The following is a 9247-nucleotide window of genomic DNA, read 5'->3' as shown; positions in this document are numbered from 1 at the left end:
ACTGACATTATTGAACAGGTTAACAACTTACGTGGACTGTCCGCGCCTGGGTGTGATGGTGTATCAGCCTCCCTTCTCAAAAATAACATTGAATTTTTTTTTGAAACCATTATTGCATATCTTTAATTTGAGCATTATTTCAGGCAAATTTCCATCTGTTTTTAAATTGGCAAAAGTTATTCCGCTCTACAAAAATAATGATTTCCGTACCAAAAGTAATTACCGTCCAATATCATTATTAAGCGTATTTTCTAAAGTACTCGAGAAAATAATTAAAAATCAATTAGTTAAGTATTTAAATAACAATAATATTTTAACCTCATGTCAGTTTGGATTTAGAAAAGATAAAAACATAACAGATGCGTTGTACATGCTGACTAAAGGAATTAACGATGCTATTAGTTCGAATAGGCGTTGCCTCATTGTATTTTTAGATTTGGCTAAAGCATTTGACTCCATTTCACGGAGTAAGCTCTTACAAAAGTTACATTGTATAGGCTGCCGAGGTAGCACATACTTATGGTTTGAGAGCTACCTGTCGGACAGGAAGCAATATGTATCGATCTGTGGAGCAAAGAGTAGTGAACAGCAAGTAGACTACGGAGTCATCCAGGGAAGTACACTTGGTCCCATTCTTTTCCTAATCTATATTAACAATCTTGCCAATCTGTATGTGGAGGGTGAGTTGTTTCTCTTTGCAGATGATTCCGCAATACTATATGAAGGAAAGAATTGGGGAGAAGTCAAAACTAAGACATTACGTGGCTTATCCATAGTAAAAAAATGGTTTGATCAAAACTTATTATCTTTAAATGTTTCCAAAACGAAATTCTTGCCAATTTCATTACGAACTAATCATGATTTTAATGAAAATAGTCTAAAACTTCATTCCTGTGGCAATTTCACGAGTGAAACATGCGGTTGTGACACTATAAGCAGTGTCGATTCATATAAATATCTAGGAATTATGTTTGACAAACGGATGCGTTGGGCAGAGCACATAGATTACATGAAAAACAAATTAAGAAAATTTATTTTTGTATTTAGGCAGCTACGTGAAATTTTAAATTTTAATGAATTGAAACTTGCTTATTTTGCTTATTGTCAATCAATGTTATTGGTTGGTATTATAGCTTGGGGTGGTGCCTATAAATCAGTATTAGAACCTATAAATGTTGTCCAAAGAGCCATTCTTAAGACTGCCCTGTGTAAAGGTAACCGTTATGCATCATCTGCACTTTTTAATGATATGGGAGTTTTGGGGGTCAGGCAGCTATATGTAAAAACATTGGTTTTGTATATGTATAAAAACAATAACACAATTTTTAGACGAACTAACCATAGGTACGGAACTAGGATTTCGGTTTCAGTAAATATTCTAACAGATAGATTAACTAAAAGCTTTACATTAACTAATTCTCATTATATAATGCAAATTTTGATTAGAAATTTACCGAGACCATTAACTGATTTTTATAATATAAAAATTGGAATATTTAAGAAGCTACTGGTTAATTGGCTTACGGATTTGGGAGGGGAGGCAACGGAGAACGTTATTGCATCCAATTACAGATAGGATTTTCTTTTTCTTTTACTTCAAGCTCATGTCTGTTACTAGCCTATGCCCCGTTACCTTACTTACTCTTTTTTTAGCTCTATTGTAATGGGAGCTAGGTTTATTTATTTATGTATGTACGTGAGTGTGTTAAGTGTGCTACATATCTGAGTTATATATGATTAAAACTTATCGGCAATGTGGGTCGACCTGTCTTTTCAACGACTCGTGCCCACGCACAGGCTTGCCTATGTGGGTACTTTTTTCCTATATTTTAAGTAATGTTAATGTTTTAATCATACTTGAAAATTACTATAGTATATATTACTCTATTATGGAACTGTAATTTCTTTATTTGGAAATAAATAAGGTTTTGAATTGAATTGAATTGAAATTAATCTGCCAAATCAAACATCAATCAAAGTAAGTTACTTAACTGTTTACAATTTTACTTTATATTGCATTGAAAATTGGATGTCTCGCATGAAAGGGCTAATTTGTAACACAAAAATATAAATTTTAGTTACGGACATGGCGCGCGAGGTGTTTTTTGGCAGGAAGATGGTCAGCTACAAAGTTCTCGAGAGAAAAATTAATACGCGTGCCAATTAGGCTATTAATCTGCCAAGAATTCAGTTCCCAAAACATCGGATGTAACTTCTTATATTGAACAGTAACGAGCAACAGGATAGCGAAAATATATATTATTTAAAATACAACTAAATAACGGTACAAACCAAACTTAGAGTGGCTTATGATTAATTTATTTCTTAGAGGAAATTCCTCTATACATTTCACGAAATTTGATCAGTTTTATGAAAACAAACTGTCTCCCGTTTCGGAACTAGTGGCTGCAGATGTTGTTAGTCAATTTCACTGTATACTTCACTATACGTGGCAGCAGTGGTACGTGTTCCTCTTGTAACTTACAATTATTCCAGTGTGCAATTACTAGATACAGCTCATTACTTGGTACGAAGATATAAATAAGCCACAAGTCAAGTAATTATATTATCTAGTTACTGAGATATGCAAATCTCAATATAACACTAGCTAGCTTCCTCACCATCTACAAGTCCGGTATGGTCTAGTAGCTAGGATACCTGGCTCTCACCCAGGAGGCTCGGGTTCGATTCCCGGTACCGGAAAGTACTTTTTGGTCCAGACTGAAATGTAAGCAACAATGATTTTGTCAAGAGTAATAAGATTCCTTCAACTTGTGAATTTTTGCATTGAAGTAGTTTATAGAGTAGTTTACCACCAACTATATGCAAATATTTTAATGTTATTTTTATAGAAAATCGCAATATACTGGTATACTTTATAGACATGATCAGGTATTGAAACCGCACATCCCCGTTCGCACCCCCAAAGTGGACAATTAGGAAGCGAGCACCCACGGTGACGAACGGGATGGCGGATCACAACTCAACCTAGAAGGAAAAAAACACAGTTAGTATGCTCAGAATAATTTACTACTAGTTTGGAAAAAACATATTTAACTAAGATACGAACCTTTCTGTAGAAATAACAATATTGGCCTGACAAAAAACTGATTACTACAGTTAACATAATATTTCTGTCATATGTTTCAGGTGCACCTGGATAAATAAAAAAAATTAGGAACAACCATAATAACAATAACTGCCAATTCCACCCGGTATCCTTCGGCTAAGGGCGGGCTCCTAATGAATACCAAGAAATAAGACTTAATAGCACTTAAACTAAACTTAAAAACTAAATAACAAAATATAAACTATAATAACTGGCAACAATAACAAATAAATAAATTAAACAAATCGCAGGTTATCACAGATGTCACTATTGGTATTCAGCTCATCATGGAGGCCAGTTTTCCAGCAGAGTACGAAAATCCTGGAAACTGATGTCTGCGACCACCCATGATGAGGAAGCAGCAAGAGGTAAGAGTTTCTCTCCTGGACCTCATCAGTGCGAAATGTAGAACATACGCCAGCATGTTAGTGGAAAATTTTAAAAGGAAATACAAATTACTTGAAAAGGCAACATTTACTATAAGTACTTCCACTAACGTACAAGAATTTCAAAAGTTCCTAGCCACTCGGAAAAGGATGTGCAGAGAGCTCTGAAACAGTACAGTCAGTGCCTTCTGCAGCCACAACGAACAACACTTACATGTACTATATAAATACACAACATGAGCCGGAGAGATAACTGGGCTCAGTATGAAAACAATGATCTGGCTTCAGTTTATCTAAAAGTTCATCCCATTATAGTAATTAAAAGAGTAAAATAGTGAGTTTAATAAATGCCATAATATATATAAGATCTTCAAACGCTAAACATAATGTACTTCAAATGTATTTGCATTTTAAAAGTAGAAGTTGCCAATTGTCATACTGTTTTGTGTAATATTTGCTACCGTTTTGACAGGACTAAAATCCACCGTCGCTTCGCTAAGACGTAAATTAATGTATGCTGACTGGCCATGGAATGGTTGAAACAGACCTCTGGACTCTAGTGTTCTCTCACTTGCCAATGCTTTGAGTCAGAGAGTGAGATTAAAATCCTCTCCGGAGCTTAGTTTGTAGACCTCTGTACTCTATTAATCTCTCACTTGCCAATGCTTTGAGTCAGAGAGTGAGATTGAAACCCTCTCCGGGCCTTAGTTTGAAGACCTCTGGACTCTAGTGTTCTCTCACTTGCCAATGCTTTGAGTCAGAGAGTGAGATTGAAACCCTCTCCGGGCCTTAGTTTGAAGACCTCTGGACTCTAGTGTTCTCTCACTTTTCAATGCTTTGAGTCAGAGAGTGAGATTGAAACCCTCTCCGGGCCTTAGTTTGAAGACCTCTGGACTCTAGTGTTCTCTCACTTGCCAATGCTTTGAGTCAGAGAGTGAGATTGAAACCCTCTCCGGGCCTTAGTTTGAAGACCTCTGGACTCTAGTGTTCTCTCACTTTTCAATGCTTTGAGTCAGAGAGTGAGATTGAACCCCTCTCCGGGCCTTAGTTTGAAGACCTCTGGACTCTAGTGTTCTCTCACTTTTCAATGCTTTGAGTCAGAGAGTGAGATTGAAACCCTCTCCGGGCCTTAGTTTGAAGACCTCTGGACTCTAGTGTTCTCTCACTTTTCAATGCTTTGAGTCAGAGAGTGAGATTGAAACCCTCTCCGGGCCTTAGTTTGAAGACCTCTGGACTGTTTCAATATGCCGCTGACAGACGTATATATGGCACATTTCCATACAAATGTAACTAACTGAATAATCCTGGTCATAGCAATTACTTTTGTTTTTATTCAAACAGGCTTCTTCTTTCTCTATGACCATGCTGACCATGCATTATTCTTTTACATGTATTAAAACCATATTTCATCATATAAAAAAGGAAACATTTTTACATACGTCTCTTAAATGAAACGAAAGTATGGGAGCGATAAACATAGTAGCGTAGACTGTCCGACATCTGCTATAAAAACATATCTTACAGTTTAGTCACTGGGAGGATTCTCTACGATATGGAACCGGTAGAGATAACAAGATCAACAGTTCTTACTAAACGAAATGTACTTGCTCTTCATTATATATATATATATATATATATATATATATATATATATATATATATATATATATATAGATTCTTTTTCTTTAAGTTTCAATCAGTTACAATATCCATAATATTAGTTATTTTTCCATAACACTAGTTGTTACAATATTTCCAACACCCCACCAAGGCATTTTAAACACAGAAGGCCAGTGTTTCGGCAAATTTTCACAACACTTCTTTTATTTCAAGATACTTTCACGAAGCACTTAGGCATGAATCAGTAATTATTATATTGGAGTATGCCAATCATCAACGTTCAGTATGGAGTGCGGAAGATTCTAGTGACTAGAAGGACAAAAAAAGTCTATGTCTTTAGTTATTAATTATCCAATTACAAGTGAAGTACTTTCCGCCTAATTAGGTGATTACTATTCAACACGTAGCGATGTTCCCGCCAAAACCTCCCCTCCCCTAACATCTGTCTCTGACTCGGTCATGTATCATTCTCCTGCTTCCCGCAGGCTATCGATCTGAGACACTACCTCATTATATACATCACAAATGTATCAATTAGAATAGAAATGGGATTCCTAAATTTTAATATATTTCATTTATAGCTCCTTCACGCGCACTCACCAGCCTGTAAAATTATTCCCTCTATGACTCGGAAGTATACCTTCCAATATCGATGTTAAAAATGCTTACAAATTGTCGGGATATCCTTGTTATAATGTGTGGAATCTACTTACGAGTCCGCGGGTAACATGTCACAACTTTCGCCAGATTTTGAGATTAGCTCCAACCAAGGCAATAAATGAATGATTCTAAGGAAAGTGAGTGGTATGAATACAATTAATGTGTAATGAATGTAATATCAATGTTAAGAATGCTTACAAATTGTCGTGATATCCTTGTTATAATGTGTGGAATCTACTTACGAGTCCGCGGGTAACATGTCACAACTTACGCAAGATTTTGAGATTAGCTCCAACAAAGGCAATGAATGAATGATTCTGAGGAAAGTGAGTGGTATGAATACAATTAATGTGTAATGAATGTAATATCAATGTTAAGAATGCTTACAAATTGTCGTGATATCCTTGTTATAATGTGTGGAATCTACTTACGAGTCCGCGGGTAACATGTCACAACTTACGCCAGATTTTGAGATTAGCTCCAACCAAGGCAATAAATGAATGATTCTAAGGAAAGTGAGTGGTATGATTACAATTAATGTGTAATGAATGTAATATCAATGTTAAGAATGCTTACAAATTGTCGTGATATCCTTGTTATAATGTGTGGAATCTACTTACGAGTCCGCGGGTAACATGTCACAACTTACGCCAGATTTTGAGATTAGCTCCAACCAAGGCAATGAATGAATGATTCTGAGGAAAGTGAGTGGTATGAATACAATTAATGTGTAATGAATGTAATATCAATTTTAAGAATGCTTACAAATTGTCGTGATATCCTTGTTATAATGTGTGGAATCTACTTACGAGTCCGCGGGTAACATGTCACAACTTACGCCAGATTTTGAGATTAGCTCCAACCAAGGCAATAAATGAATGATTCTGAGGAAAGTGAGTGGTATGAATACAATTAATGTGTAATGAATGTAATATCGATGTTACGAATGCTTACAAATTGTAGCGATATCCTTGTTATAATGTGTGGAATCTACTTACGAGTCCGCGGGTAACATGTCACAACTTACGCCAGATTTTGAGATTAGCTCCAACCAAGGCAATGAATGAATGATTCTGAGGAAAGTGAGTGGTATGAATACAATTAATGTGTAATGAATGTAATATCAATTTTAAGAATGCTTACAAATTGTCGTGATATCCTTGTTATAATGTGTGGAATCTACTTACGAGTCCGCGGGTAACATGTCACAACTTACGCCAGATTTTGAGATTAGCTCCAACCAAGGCAATAAATGAATGATTCTGAGGAAAGTGAGTGGTATGGATACAATTACTGTATAATGAATGCAATATCGATGTTAATAATGCTTACAAATTGTCGTGATATCCTTGTTATAATGTGTGGAATCTACTTACGAGTCCGCGGGTAACATGTCACAACTTACGCCAGATTTTGAGATTAGCTCCAACCAAGGCAATAAATGAATGATTCTAAGGAAAGTGAGTGGTATGAATACAATTAATGTGTAATGAATGTAATATCAATGTTAAGAATGCTTACAAATTGTCGTGATATCCTTGTTATAATGTGTGGAATCTACTTACGAGTCCGCGGGTAACATGTCACAACTTACGCCAGATTTTGAGATTAGCTCCAACCAAGGCAATAAATGAATGATTCTGAGGAAAGTGAGTGGTATGAATACAATTAATGTGTAATGAATGTAATATCAATGTTAAGAATGCTTACAAATTGTCGTGATATCCTTGTTATAATGTGTGGAATCTACTTACGAGTCCGCGGGTAACATGTCACAACTTACGCCAGATTTTGAGATTAGCTCCAACCAAGGCAATAAATGAATGATTCTGAGGAAAGTGAGTGGTATGAATACAATTAATGTGTAATGAATGTAATATCAATTTTAAGAATGCTTACAAATTGTCGTGATATCCTTGTTATAATGTGTGGAATCTACTTACGAGTCCGCGGGTAACATGTCACAACTTACGCCAGATTTTGAGATTAGCTCCAACCAAGGCAATGAATGAATGATTCTGAGGAAAGTGAGTGGTATGAATACAATTAATGTGTAATGAATGTAATATCGATGTTAAGAATGCTTACAAATTGTCGTGATATCCTTGTTATAATGTGTGGAATCTACTTACGAGTCCGCGGGTAACATGTCACAACTTACGCCAGATTTTGAGATTAGCTCCAACCAAGGCAATAAATGAATGATTCTAAGGAAAGTGAGTGGTATGAATACAATTAATGTGTAATGAATGTAATATCAATGTTAAGAATGCTTACAAATTGTCGTGATATCCTTGTTATAATGTGTGGAATCTACTTACGAGTCCGCGGGTAACATGTCACAACTTACGCCAGATTTTGAGATTAGCTCCAACCAAGGCAATAAATGAATGATTCTGAGGAAAGTGAGTGGTATGAATACAATTAATGTGTAATGAATGTAATATCGATGTTACGAATGCTTACAAATTGTAGTGATATCCTTGTTATAATGTGTGGAATCTACTTACGAGTCCGCGGGTAACATGTCACAACTTACGCCAGATTTTGAGATTAGCTCCAACCAAGGCAATAAATGAATGATTCTGAGGAAAGTGAGTGGTATGAATACAATTAATGTGTAATGAATGTAATATCAATGTTAAGAATGCTTACAAATTGTCGTGATATCCTTGTTATAATGTGTGGAATCTACTTACGAGTCCGCGGGTAACATGTCACAACTTACGCCAGATTTTGAGATTAGCTCCAACCAAGGCAATAAATGAATGATTCTGAGGAAAGTGAGTGGTATGAATACAATTAATGTGTAATGAATGTAATATCAATTTTAAGAATGCTTACAAATTGTCGTGATATCCTTGTTATAATGTGTGGAATCTACTTACGAGTCCGCGGGTAACATGTCACAACTTACGCCAGATTTTGAGATTAGCTCCAACCAAGGCAATGAATGAATGATTCTGAGGAAAGTGAGTGGTATGGATACAATTACTGTATAATGAATGCAATATCGATGTTAATAATGCTTACAAATTGTCGTGATATCCTTGTTATAATGTGTGGAATCTACTTACGAGTCCGCGGGTAACATGTCACAACTTACGCCAGATTTTGAGATTAGCTCCAACCAAGGCAATGAATGAATGATTCTGAGGAAAGTGAGTGGTATGAATACAATTAATGTGTAATGAATGTAATATCAATTTTAAGAATGCTTACAAATTGTCGTGATATCCTTGTTATAATGTGTGGAATCTACTTACGAGTCCGCGGGTAACATGTCACAACTTACGCCAGATTTTGAGATTAGCTCCAACCAAGGCAATGAATGATTCTGAGGCAAGTGAGTGGTATGGATACAATTACTGTATAATGAATGCAATATCGATGTTAATAATGCTTACAAATTGTCGGGATATCCTTGTTATAATGTGTGGAATCTACTTACGAGTCCGCGGGTAACATGTCA

At 35.8% G+C, this 9247-nt stretch overlaps 1 non-coding gene across 1 annotated transcript; it reads left to right on the top strand.

Moving 5' to 3' along the window:
• The first annotated feature begins 2631 nt into the window (after nt 1–2631).
• On the top strand, nt 2632–2703 carry Trnae-cuc. Its single transcript has one exon. It is a non-coding gene; the product is annotated as a tRNA-Glu (tRNA).
• Nucleotides 2704–9247: the final 6544 nt, after the last annotated feature.

This window comes from Homalodisca vitripennis, chromosome 7 (assembly GCF_021130785.1).
Source record: "Homalodisca vitripennis isolate AUS2020 chromosome 7, UT_GWSS_2.1, whole genome shotgun sequence".
Lineage (NCBI taxonomy): Eukaryota > Metazoa > Arthropoda > Insecta > Hemiptera > Cicadellidae > Homalodisca > Homalodisca vitripennis.
The sequence above is the reverse complement of the archived record's forward strand: the minus strand, read 5'-3'. Positions and strand labels throughout refer to the sequence as shown.